Here is a 12,543-nt window from a genome sequence, read left to right as displayed (position 1 = left end):
ATTCAAAGAAACCAGACTATCCACAACAATCCTGAAAAACAACAAAACTGGAAGACTTACACTTCCTGATTTCAAAACTTAGTACAAAGCCACAGCAATCAAAACAGGATGGTACCAGCATAAAAAGGGACAAATAAGACCAATGGAATAGAAAAAAAGAGTCCAGAAATAAACACTCACACATCTTGTCAAATGATTTTTGACAAGGCTGTCAAGACCACTCAATGCGAAAATGACATCTTTTTATCAAATGGCACTAGAAAAACTGGATAGCCACATGTAAAAGAATAAAGTTGGACCCTTAACCTAACACCATAGACAAAAATCAACTCACATCAAGTACCTAAATTTAAGTTCTAAAACAATAAAACTTAGAAGAAAACATAGTACAAAAGACACACAACACCGATTTGGCAATGACTTCCTGGATATGACATCAAAGGCATGGGTAACAAAGAAGAAACGGACACACTTGTCATGAAAATTGTAATGTTCACATCAAAAGATACTATCCACAGAATTAAAAGTTAATCGACAGAACAGGAGAAAATATTTATAATTCATATATCTGATAAGAGATTATTATCCAGAATATAAAGAGAACTCCTAAAATTCAGCAACAACAAAAAAAACCCCAAACAACCTAATGCAAAATTGGGCAATGGACTTGAACAGATATTTCTCCAATGAGGATATACAAATGGCCAATAAACACAAGAAAATATAGTAAACATCATGAATCATTAAGGAAATACAAGACAAAGGTACAGTAAGATCCCACCTGACACCCATTAAGATTGCTACTACCAAAAAAAGAAAAAGCAACTGTTGGCAAGGATGGAGAGGAAATGGAACTCCCATGCTCTGCTGCTGACAGTGTAAAGCGGTACAACCATTGTAAAAACGGGATGGCGCTTCCTCAAAATTAAAACTAGAATTACCTTACGGCCCAGCAATTTTCCTTCGAGGTATATACCCAAGAGTAGGTCTCAACCACACGTCTCAACCACTCGTGTTCACGGCAGCATCATTATTCACAATAGTGGAAACATGGAAGCAACTCAAGTGTCCATGGACAGGTGAATGGACAAGCATAATGTGCATATACGTACAATGGGATATTACTCAGCCTTAAAAATGGAAAAAACCCTGCAATACGCTACAACATGGATGAATCTTGAGGACGTAACACTAAGCGAAATAAGCCAGTCACAAAAGGACAAAGACTACAGGATTTCACTAATACGAGGTACTCAGGGTAGTCAAAATTATAGAAACAGGAAGTTTTAACAGTGGTTTCCAGCACCTAGAGATAGGGGAGATTGGGGAGTTATTGTTTAATAGGTATAGAATTTCAGTTTTACAAGATGAAAAGAGTATGGGGATGGATGGTAGTGACAGACACACAACAACATGAATGTATTTAATACCACTTAAGTGTACACTTAAAAGTGTTTAAGATGGTAAATTTTATGTTATTTGTATTTTGCCACAAAAAAGAAAAAAAGTAATAATGTACTGACATGTACTAAACAGGGACACAGCCTGGAAACATGCTAAGTGAAAGAAGCCAGACACAAATGGCCATATGCTGATTGACTCCACTCGTAATAAATATTCACAACAGATCAACCCGTAGAGACACAACACAAATTGTCGGTTGCCAGGGGTTGGGTGAATAGAAGAACGGGGAGAAACTTATTAACGAGTAAAGGGCTTTATTTAGAATGATGGGAATATTTTGAAACTCAATAAAGGTAGTGGTTTCATAACACTGTGTACTAAATGTACTGATTTGACTTGGTTGCTTTAAAATCATTTTGTTTTGGGGGCACCTGGGTGGCTCAGTCAGTTGAGCCTCCTACTTGATTTCAGCTCACGTCATGATCATACCATGGTTGTGAGATCGAGCCCCACATCATCAGGCTCTACACTAGGTGTGGAGTCTGCTTAAGATTCTCTCCCTCCCTCTTTCCTTACTTCTCCCGGCATGCATGCTCCTGCTCTTTCTCTCTCTCAAAAAAAAAAAATAATAATTTTGCGATATGAATTTCACCTCAATATATTGGAGTTTTTTTAATATGTAAGAAGAAGGTGTGGACAATAAAATTGCAATGAAAGATGAAGGAGTTAAAACCACGTATCACTAACTACAACAAAAAGGAAACATTAAATTCCCAATATAAAAGACATAGCATTTCATATTAGGCTAAAAATGTCTAGTCACATGTTCTTTACTAAAAAATATATTCACAAAGAACATGTAAAATCTCACTAAGGTGCATTACCCCCATGCCGCAAAACCTCCAGGATATCAGAGGATGGAACGACTGACTGGTCAGTGAGAATGGATAATATCTCCTTTTACAATCAAGTGTTTTCAGTTATCTGCTTTCAACTAAGTTGAAAGAGAAACTAATCAGAGTTGCATTAAGAAAACAATTCCACTGGGGCTCCTGGGTGGCTCAGTCGGTTGAGCGTCCGACTTCGGCTCAGGTCATGATCTCACAGCTCATGGGTTCGAGCCCCGCGTCGGGCTCTGTGCTGATGGCTCAGAGCCTGGAGCCTGCTTCGGATTCTGTGTCTCCCTCTCTCTCTGCCCCTAACCCGCTTGCATTCTGTCTCTGTCTCTCTCAAAATAAATAAACGTTAAAAAAAAAATTTTAAAAAAGAGAAAACAATTCCACTTACAACAGCATCTAAAAGAATAAAATACTTAAGAATAAATTTAAGCAAGAGGTTGTAAGATTTGCACACTGAAAACTACAAAATATTGCTGAAAAAAATTAAAGAACCTAGGCAAATGGAAAAACACCTCACATTCACGGATTATAAAACATCCCCAAAGTGATATACAGATTCAATGCAATCCTTATCAAATTCTCAACAGCTTTAGGGTTTTTGTTTTGTGTGTTGTGTGTTTTGTGTGTGTGTGCGTGTTTTGTTTTGTTTCTTTGTTTGTTTTGTAGAAATAGAAAGGCTAATCTAAAATTCACATGGACTTGCAAGGGACCTTGCTGCAGAACACAGTTTGGCGGTTTCACAATACGTTAAACATAGAATGCGCCATCAATCTTACTCCCAGGAAAGTGAAACAGGTCTTCAACAAAAGCTTGTACGTGAATGCTCACAGCAGCACTATTCTCAATAGCCAAACATGGAATCACTCCAAATGCCCATCAACTGATGGACACACAAAAGGTGGTGTATACACACGAGGGAGTATCACTCAGTCACAAAAGGAGATGAAGTAATGATAACATGCTACAACATAGGTGGGTCTTGAAAATATTAAAGGAAGTGAAAGAAGTCACACATGGAAGACTACACATTGTATGATTCCATTTATATCAGACATCCAGGACAGACAAATCCACGAACAGGAAGTGGATTAGTGGTTGCTAGGGGCTGGGGAGACTGGGGAGGAATTGTTCATTAAGTCACGGCACTGCTTATTAAAAGTATGAGGTTTCTTTCTGGTGTGATGAAACTATTCTGACAGGAGATGGCAGTTATGGTTGTACAACATTGTAAATGTATCAAGTGCAACTCAATTCTACACTTTAAAAAGGATTAAGGGTGAATTACACATCATGTGTATTTTACCACAACTGAAAGAGTGGAATCCCTCACCAGACTGCAAAAATTTAGATTCTGCCCAGTCCCCAGGGCAGTCACAAAGCCTACCTCCTCCTCCTGACCATCCTAGATCACCATGGTCTGTCCAAATTCGCTCCTTCTTTGAACAACCATGAGTCCTAATGCTGGCACAATTCATGTGCAACTCAAATTTTCCTCTGAATTGGACGAGAATTATTCACTTTATTCCTACCACTTTTTTAGTTATTGCAGGATTGTCACTGGAAGGGACACAATGTCACCAAATGAAGGTTATCAAAAAACTTTTTTATGTTCCAGTTTCAAAACTCAGTAAGATCTCAAGATGTGCATTTATCTACAGGGCATCTTTGCCCTACTGTATCAGAGGTCAGCAAACAGCAAACCTTTTCCGTAAATGGCCACCTAGTAAGTATTTTAGGCTTGCCGAGCTATACCATCTCTGTCACAATCACTCAACTCTGCCCCTGTAATATGAAAGCAATCACAGCCACAAATAAATGAGTGCAGCTATGTCCCAATAAAACTTCAGAGACACTTAAATCTGAATTTCATATCACAAAAAAAAATCACTCTTGATTTGTTTCTGTTTAATTTGTGGGCCATAGAGAAAGAGGCAGCAGGCTGTATTTGGCCCATGTACTGTAACTTGTGGACTTGTGCTCTATATCTTCCCTGATGTTAACATTTTTATTTGTATTATTTCATATGAAGGTACAGACATTTTATAATAAACCTCACACAAATTGTATAAACCTCACATAATCACTGTTAGGCAAAACTGTGAGTAAATGAACAACTCACCTGGGATGTGATCATCTTCTGCTGGCCCTGGAAGAGTAGGGATAGCCAGGAGGGCACAGCTGAGAAGGAAAGATGGATCATGAGAGATGCCACCAGCCTACAAAATTCCACGTAGCTGCTGGCAAAGCAACTCTGAAGGGGAGATGCTTTGAGAAGGGACAGAAAGGATGAGAGGAAGGGAGGAGCCGCCCAGGAACAATTCCGGAGGGCTGGGACTCACTCGTTTTTAAATGTAAAAACATTTGTTTTCCGGGTGCCTGGAGGCTCAGTAGGTGGGGCCAGCGACTCTTGATCTCAGGTTGTAGATTTGAGCCCCATGTTGGGTAGAGACGTATTAAAGATAAAATACTTAAATTTTGTTGGGGGCACCTGGGTGGCTCAGTCGGTTAAGCATCCAGCTCTTGATTTTTGGCTCAGGTCATGGATCTCACAGTCCGTGAGTTCGAGCCCCGCTTCAGGCTCTGCATTGACAGTGCAGAGCCTGCTTGGGATTCTCCCTCTCTTCCTCTCTGCCCCTCCCCATGTTGTGCACACACGCTTTCTCTCAAAAAAATTTTTTTTCAAAAAATAAAAAATAAAAAATAAATTTTTTTACTGAGTTACTAACAACGTACACTCTAACCCAGAAAAAGGTAAACAACACAGTACACTAATTAAGCAAATTAAGACAAGCCAAGGAATGGAACATAGGGCTTTCATGAAAACTGATGCTGAGCAAAAAATACTCAAGTCGTAAATTTCATTACACACCAGAGAGTCCCACTAGGTTCTGAAAAAAGGGAGCCAATTTTAAGGGCTGATCTTTTTCGTAAGGGGGAAAAAAAAAGAGGTTGCTTTAACTCAGTTTTAGGTTCTTGAACATATCTTTTGATTAAAAACAACCACCACAAACTGGTTCTGACTTATCCGTTGCCAAAGCAGAAAACACCTGCCAGGGCCATCAGGAGACTCAATGTCTGCTTTTGGTTTTGCCAGCACAAAATGTGTGACTATGAGCGGTCACTGAGACCTAAAGGCCTCTCCTGCAGTACCATCTCGGATTCTATCAGATCGGGACAGAGGGAGCATTCAGCCCATGGCTAGTTGTGCTGTCCTGTGCGAAGGGCTCAGAATCTGGGGGAGCAAAGAAGGAAGGGATGAAAGAGGTGGTTTCCTTCCACTTGGCTGGCAAGCCCTTCCTTCCACATGATGCCCCCACACCTCCCTCGCGAGCAGTTAAGTATTCTCCGTTCCTTTTGCTTCACCCTCCTCTCCCAGCCACAGCTTCCGTCCCTCCTGAAAGCTGGCCCAGAACGAATACCGTCACCCAGTCTGCGAGGATCTCGACACGACGGCGGTCCTGGCAAGGGTCTTTGCTCCTTCCACATTCGCTGTGCATTTCTGCTGCGGTCTGGGGCCAATTGACCGACTGTCCTAGGAGGGATTCCTGCTCTTGGGGGCCCCCTTCTTCCCTCACAATGGCTGCCCTGTTCCAGGAAAACTGAGCATAGCCAGTAAGAATCCATACCCAAGATCGAAAGCTGTTGGCCCTTCCTGTAACCCTGAATCGCAAGCTGGACCTTCTGTAAACGCAAACCGCTGCTACCGAGGGCACAGGCAAGGCTGCAGGGTGCCGGAGGGACCTGGACGCCATCATTCGGGTTCTCCAGAAACAACAATGAATTCCCCCAATGCAAGGCCACGTTCACTTGAAAATTACTCCCCAGGAGAGGTCAGGTCTCCTGCAGCTACTGCGTCGGCCTCGCTCTCAGGTTTGATGCGAGACAGAGGATGAGGCAGAGAACGCATATACTCGTTCGCCACCTGGGCTTCCGTCACCTCCCACAGGACTTTATGCGGTTACCATGGGAACGGGACACTGACCACCGGTTGCTGGGAGGACGAAGACGGACCCGAGTGGAGAAGAACGAGGTCCCCCCCCCCTACCAGGAGAGAAGCGACCACCCACGAGCGCCCCCAGGCCAGTTTCCGCCGGTCTTACCAAGGCGTCGGGCGACCCTTCACCTCGGAGACGACAACACGAACCTTCGCTGGGTAACAAGAGCGGGGACGCGCTGGTTCTCATTCGATGCATACAGACGGAGCAGGACTCACCCCGCGCTCAGGCACCGAGCCGTTTTCTCCGTCACCGGCCCCTCCCGCACAAGGCCTCCGTCCCACCGGTCACCAACAACCACCACAGCCACCCGGGCCTCACCCACCACGTCCTCCCCGCCTGCCCAAAGGCCCTCAGTCGCGAGAGCATCCGGGACCGTCTTCTCGCGATGCCGCGGCGGCGACGTGAACTACCGGGAGGAGCGCAGCGCACATGCGCAGAAGGCCCCGAGCGGCTCCTGCGCCCGAGCAGGAAGCGCGCGCTGAGTTTCTTAAGACGCTGGCGACACCTCCTTCGGAATCAGCCTTCAGGCTTAGGAGACTTTGGGTATAACTGCCCGATTTAGCAAATAAGGTACAAGCAGGAGGCACCGATAGTACAGTTTGACTCATTGCTTATCCGAAATTAATGCTAAGAATCTAAATACACACCTCTTTCATTAATTCCATTTCCCTGATGAATTGGCTCTCCTAGCAGTTTCTACTGCAAAATGCACCTGCAGAATTTCTTCCAGAGACAGTCTGTGTTCTATTTATATTGTAACATCGACAGTATCATACCTCTCTTATTTCGTTCGTCCTTTCAGGCATTCATTGATGAGAAAGCATACCCGATTTAGCATTAGAGTGGTCAGGAATCACCATCCTTATCGCCGAAATTGTTAGGGAAATCTAATTGAAAACAAATCTTCCCCGAACCTAGAAAACTTAGTCACTCAGGCAGAAGACAAAGAAAACAATCTTATCATTGAATGGCGGGATATATCTCAAAGACAATCCAAGGACAGAAAGAAATCTCACCTTTTTATAGCCAAGCAGATACATCCCATCACATAAATGTTGCAAAAATAAACAAGAACTAATTCTCAAGTAGGAGGACTTCACAGCATCCTTTATCACACATTGTTTGCCCTAAATTTGCCTGGTAATTGGGATGACCACCTGTGTTGGTTTATTGGTTTTACAAGTTAAAAAAACAAGCTTCTCCTATCTTTATGACAGGAGGTAGTTTTGCAACTTGGATCAAGACCCCAACCACCAAAGTTTAGGCTTCTACCCTCTCACAGACTCTGGGAGACAGAAGTGCCAGCTCCCTATTACATTTCAAACAGATGGTTCTGAGGTCCTTGGGAAAGACATTCTAGGCTGTAAAACTGCCAAGAGACATTTAAGAAGATTTATGGTTCATTCTCAAAAGCGCAGACAAAGAATTTACAACTTTACAAAGAAAATAATCTACAAGGAGGGATGTCTCTTCATTTTTAGAATATTAAGCCTCTTATTTTTCATTTGTATATGCCCTTACACCACTCTTACCACTTACGGTTAATGTCGAACCGAAGGTCCTAGAAAGGGAAATTAGGCAATAAAATGGAATAAAAGTCATCCAGATCGGAAATAAAGTGGTAAACCTCTGTCAACAGATGACAGGAGCTTCCATGTAGAATAGACTTAGGAACATGACAACAAACATCAGAACTAATCAATGACTGCAACATGGTTGCAGGATACAAGATCAATATATTAATAGCAAATGAACTTCTACACAAGAGCACTGAACAATACAAAAACAAACAAAAAGTTCTTAGAAATGAATTTAACAGGGGCACCAGAGTGGCTCAGTTGGTTAAGCATCCAACCATGGCTCAGGTCATCATGTAACAAATGTGCCCACATTCAAAAGGGACACACGGGCGCCTGGATGGCTCAATCAGTTGAAAGTATAACTCCTGATTTTGGCTTAGGTCATCTCATGATTTATGAGTTTGAGCCCCACTCCAGGCTCTGCACTGCTGATGCAGAGACTACTTGGGATTCTTTATCTCCCCACCGTTTGTCACTCCCACACCCTCTCTCTCACAAATAAATATACTTTAGAAAGGTTTGGGGGGGGGGGAGAGACACAGAACTTCCCTCTCAATGAGATAAGGGTCAAAAGATTTGCAAATATGTTTTGAAACCTTTACACTTAGGAGACCACTTAATAGTGCCTTCATTCATCTCCCCAATGGAAGATGCAGGGGAGCTGGGAGGTTGAAAACATCTCAAACTTCCTGAGGTTTTATTAACTGCAAATGTATGAGCACTACTGCAAGAATTATGAGCATTTGTCTAAGTTCAGCACTGAGCAGGCACTTTAAATAGCGACACTTGCACAGGTGTACTCACATCCCACCTGCAAGAGGTGGTCTATTAAAATGCCGGCGACTTACAGGGGAAGCGAACGTTCTACGAACGCCTTTTTCAAGAGCCAGGATTGTGCATACTGAGAAGTGACAGGAGTGCCTTGGTCACTATCAGTAACGTCTGGAACTAGGAAGGGAAAGGGAATATCCTGCTCAGCTCCTGTATCATAGCCATAGGACCTGGAGAAACATCTGTTACCGTGATTTACATTCAGGCTGTACTGTGAGGCAAGGCATTTCCAGAATTCCTTACCCCATGGTGGGGCACCTCTTGGGTTAATGGCCCAAGAGTACGTAAAAATGAGCAGATGGGGCCACTTGTTGGCCAGAGGCTCCAGTCTTAAGAGGACTACTTGATGTATGGCCACTTATGCAGACTCTTGGGTCCTTCCCTTCATCAGGGACATCCTGGATAAGGGATGAAAGACAGCAACATTCCCCCGAGCTCCATCACATGTCAGGACGATGATGGCATCTGTAAAGTCTAAGAACTGCTACTGCTGCTCATTCAGTTCACTCCAAGGGACAGTCCCGGTAACGGGGTCCGGGAGAAGGGGGACCTCTTCCAGCACCACAGCTGGGCTGAATGAAGCAGAAGAGCACAGCCCCCTTGCAGCTGGGATACGCCAGAGACCCCACGTTTGGCTCCATCATGCAGCAAGGAAGCGTCAGTAACCATGCTTGCAAGGTACTGCTTCCATGACTCAAGCTGCAACAGGCAGTTGGGTATGGAGGGTCCCAGGCTCAGGGAGCCTCTTTGTGCTGGGGCACCAAGTACATGACCAACAACTGATGCTCCAATGGGGATTACTGCAAGGCTGAAGAAGGTAGTTTCTTGCATCAGAAGCCACTGGGCAACCTATGGCCACCCTGAGGGGGTCTACAAACTCCAGGAGGAATGGGGGGATACTGGCAAAGTTTCTGCAGTGAACAAGGGCACTCGCAGGAGTGCCTGTTGACTTCAATGTGGATTGATTCTAGAGCCTGTTTCTGGAGGGTATAAGGTTGGGCCAATTGGAGGTAAAGCCATCAATAAAACTGAGTAAACTGTTTAAGTGGGGAATATGTTCCTTGCAGAACCTAAGAAGAAAAGACACATTTGTACTAACATTCTGTGTGCTAAGAACACACAAGACAAAGAACAGTCAGTAGCAGTTTCATGACAGTGGCAGGGATGCAACAGTCCCAGGTTTACAAGTAATTTTCAGGGAATTTACCTGAGGTGGATCTTTGCAGTATGTATGGGAAAATGAATTATCACAACTTTTGTATGTGAATGCCTGATACATGGGTGAAGGATCTCCTTGGAGGATGAGGTCATAAATATATCATACCTGGGTTCCTGAAGAAATCTGGGTGCAATTAAGGTATCCCCTGCAAAGACTATGTGCAATGGCAAAGAGTTGCTGGGATATCCCATTGGCAGCCTGCTGAAGGTGTACCGGGACCCTTTGGAGGCAAAGGCAAACTATGGCTGAGGCTGCTGAAAACAGCCCTGGGGAGAATGTACTGGCAAAACCCATAGTAACAAAATATGTACTGGTTTTGCTTAGACGAAGGCAGTTATTTCAGGAACAGTGGTGTTGGGTCCCGGACAATTGGCCACAGCATTGAGGATGCGGTGACCCACTGTGACATGCCAACACTATTTCCAGGTTTAAGAACGCAGGAAACTGGAGTACTAAATGGAGAAGCAGCAGTGACAATCACTTCGTCTCTGAACAGGTGGTTACCATGCTTTCAACCGGGACATACAGTACACGGGGGTCCCCTTCTGACAACCCAAATTCTACGTGCCAAAAGTTCATATTCACTCGACTGGAACCTACCATGGGAATGTGCTATAATTAAGTCAATGGGTGCTGTGACCACGGAGAACTCAGGCAATAGTTCTGTGGATTAAGAGAAAACATACCTACTCATCCGAATGTCTCAGGTTGTTCATACTGGCAAAAAAAAAAAAAAAACACAGCCCGGGTGGCTTACAAACAACACAAATTTATTTCTCACACTTCTGGAGGCCCTCAAGTCCAAGACAGATGAAGGGGCCAGCGGTATCAGCACGTGGGGAGGGCCTGCCTCCTGGTTCACAGATAGCTGTCCTTTTGCTCTGTCGTCACTTGTGCAAAAGCCAAAGGCGTTCGCTCAACACTTGTGAGGGCTTCACTCCCATTCAGGAGAGCTCTACCCCCATAACCTCATCACATCCCAAAGGCCCCCCACCTCCAGAGACCATCACCCTGAGGACTGGAGTTCAACATGTAAGTTCTGAGGAAACACAAATATACAGTCACCCGCACTCCATTTTGTAGTCAGTAACTCCTCTAGGATTTTAGGGAATGACATGATCAAATTTAGCCGAAGGCCCAAATACAGCTGTAATTCAAGCCTTGTGTCAAGGTCACGACAGTTCGTCAATGGTGCGTTTCAGCAGATATTGAAGTCATTTCACAAACGATCTAGCGAAGGTACAAAAGCCAGTTAGTGCCCTTTGGTCTTCTGTTGCATAAGTTATCTTCGTATAGTCTGGACTCCCAGCTGGGGCAATCTGTGCACCTTCATTTCTGTCATTTCGTTGTTTCCTTTTCCTGTACCTAAGTTCCTCCCACCCCTCATTCTTTCTTGCCAATTCTTTCCTTTTTGTTGTCACTCAATATACGTCAGGGGCTTTTCTATTTACTCTGATCGCACGTACAAGTTGCCTTCTCCAGAGAGCCTCCAGGGAGGATCTACGGGCTCAAGAGCCCACTCTATGGCAAAGGTTACATTGCTTCACACGGATTAAGGATCCTGGGCTTACGCTGCATTCCAATGATCCCCTTTGCTGTGGCACAGGGTGAGTGCTTTCCCCTCTGAGCAGGAGGATGAGAATTTTTCTCAACAGAGGCAGCAGAGCACAGCTGCAAGGAGCAAGCGTGGCCCATAACCCGGCGGTTGACCGAATGTCTTCTGTAGGGCTGCCTGTTTGCAACAGTGCAGGTTTCTTCTCTCTCATTTCTCTCTCTACAAATTCCCTCACAGTATTTTGGGTTTCTAGCCATGTGAAGTGACAGCTTTCAGTTTTTGTCTCCATCCTGACACCTGTGGCGGGGGCCTGGGTGGTTACAAGGGAAAGGACCACAGCCCGGCAGTCCGCCTCACAGACAGCTGCCGCTTCCTCCAAGGAATGCCAGCCAATCTCTCTGGGGTCACGGTTCACAAACAATAAGGTCATTCTGGCACGGCAAGGGTCAAGGCCATCAAGCCCCAGGACTCCAAGGTTAGTCCTTTGGTGTACTGAAAAAAACCCCAGCGCCTCGCCAACCCCAGGTTCACTGGCTGAGGGTTCTGCATTAGCGCAGTTGGGGTCCTTCCTCTGGCAATTTGGAAGACGTCCCCTTTTGTTTCTCATCAGCCTCCGGGCCACAGGACACCACAGGTGTGCACCTCGGCACCCTCGGGCGTGAGGCGTGTGTGCAATGGCAGCAGGGGAAGGAGCAGCAAGAGATGGGGACGGCCGCTGCCCGCACGTGAACGACAGCTCATCACACACCGAGGGCCGTGCACGCTTCATGCTCCCAGGGCCAGGGCAGCCCAGCTTTCCAAACTCTCACCAAGGGCCATCTGCATGCCCTCCCCGCTGGGGCCCAATGACAAAAACTGGTAAGCGTGGCTACCCTCAACAGCCGGGGACGGCCAACACACGGTACACAGTAACCGGAGAGTGCCAGCCAGACCCTCGACCCTGGGTAGCTGGGGCTCAAATGCTCACCAGTTAAAGTGCGGTGTCGTCACTGCCTCTACAGGCGGAGCGTCTCACGACACCAGCCAAACTGACTGAACCCGGAGCCCAGGCACCTGG

At 45.2% G+C, this 12,543-nt stretch overlaps 1 protein-coding gene across 5 annotated transcripts in view; it reads right to left on the bottom strand.

Moving 5' to 3' along the window:
- ZNF37A (zinc finger protein 37A) overlaps positions 1 to 7,948 on the bottom strand; it is a 74,475-nt gene extending 66,527 nt beyond the window's left edge. The window contains exons 1-2 of one of the 5 annotated variants that reach the window (XM_040464954.1): positions 6,404 to 7,948; positions 4,423 to 4,481 (exon numbers count right to left, since the gene is read on the bottom strand). The gene's annotated coding sequence lies outside the window, so the exon portion shown is untranslated. Of the gene's footprint in view, positions 1 to 4,422; positions 4,482 to 5,929; positions 6,315 to 6,403 lie in introns of those variants that run through there. The other 4 variants (XM_040464958.1, XM_040464955.1, XM_040464956.1 and 1 more) reach the window with 4 other exon arrangements.
- Between the last annotated feature and the right edge of the window lie 4,595 nt (positions 7,949 to 12,543).

Source organism: Herpailurus yagouaroundi, unplaced genomic scaffold (assembly GCF_014898765.1).
Source record: "Herpailurus yagouaroundi ecotype Mexico unplaced genomic scaffold, PumYag 530, whole genome shotgun sequence".
In the NCBI taxonomy this organism is placed as follows: Eukaryota; Metazoa; Chordata; class Mammalia; order Carnivora; family Felidae; genus Herpailurus; species Herpailurus yagouaroundi.
Note: the sequence above shows the minus strand (reverse complement) of the source record. Positions and strands in the feature narration are given on the sequence as shown.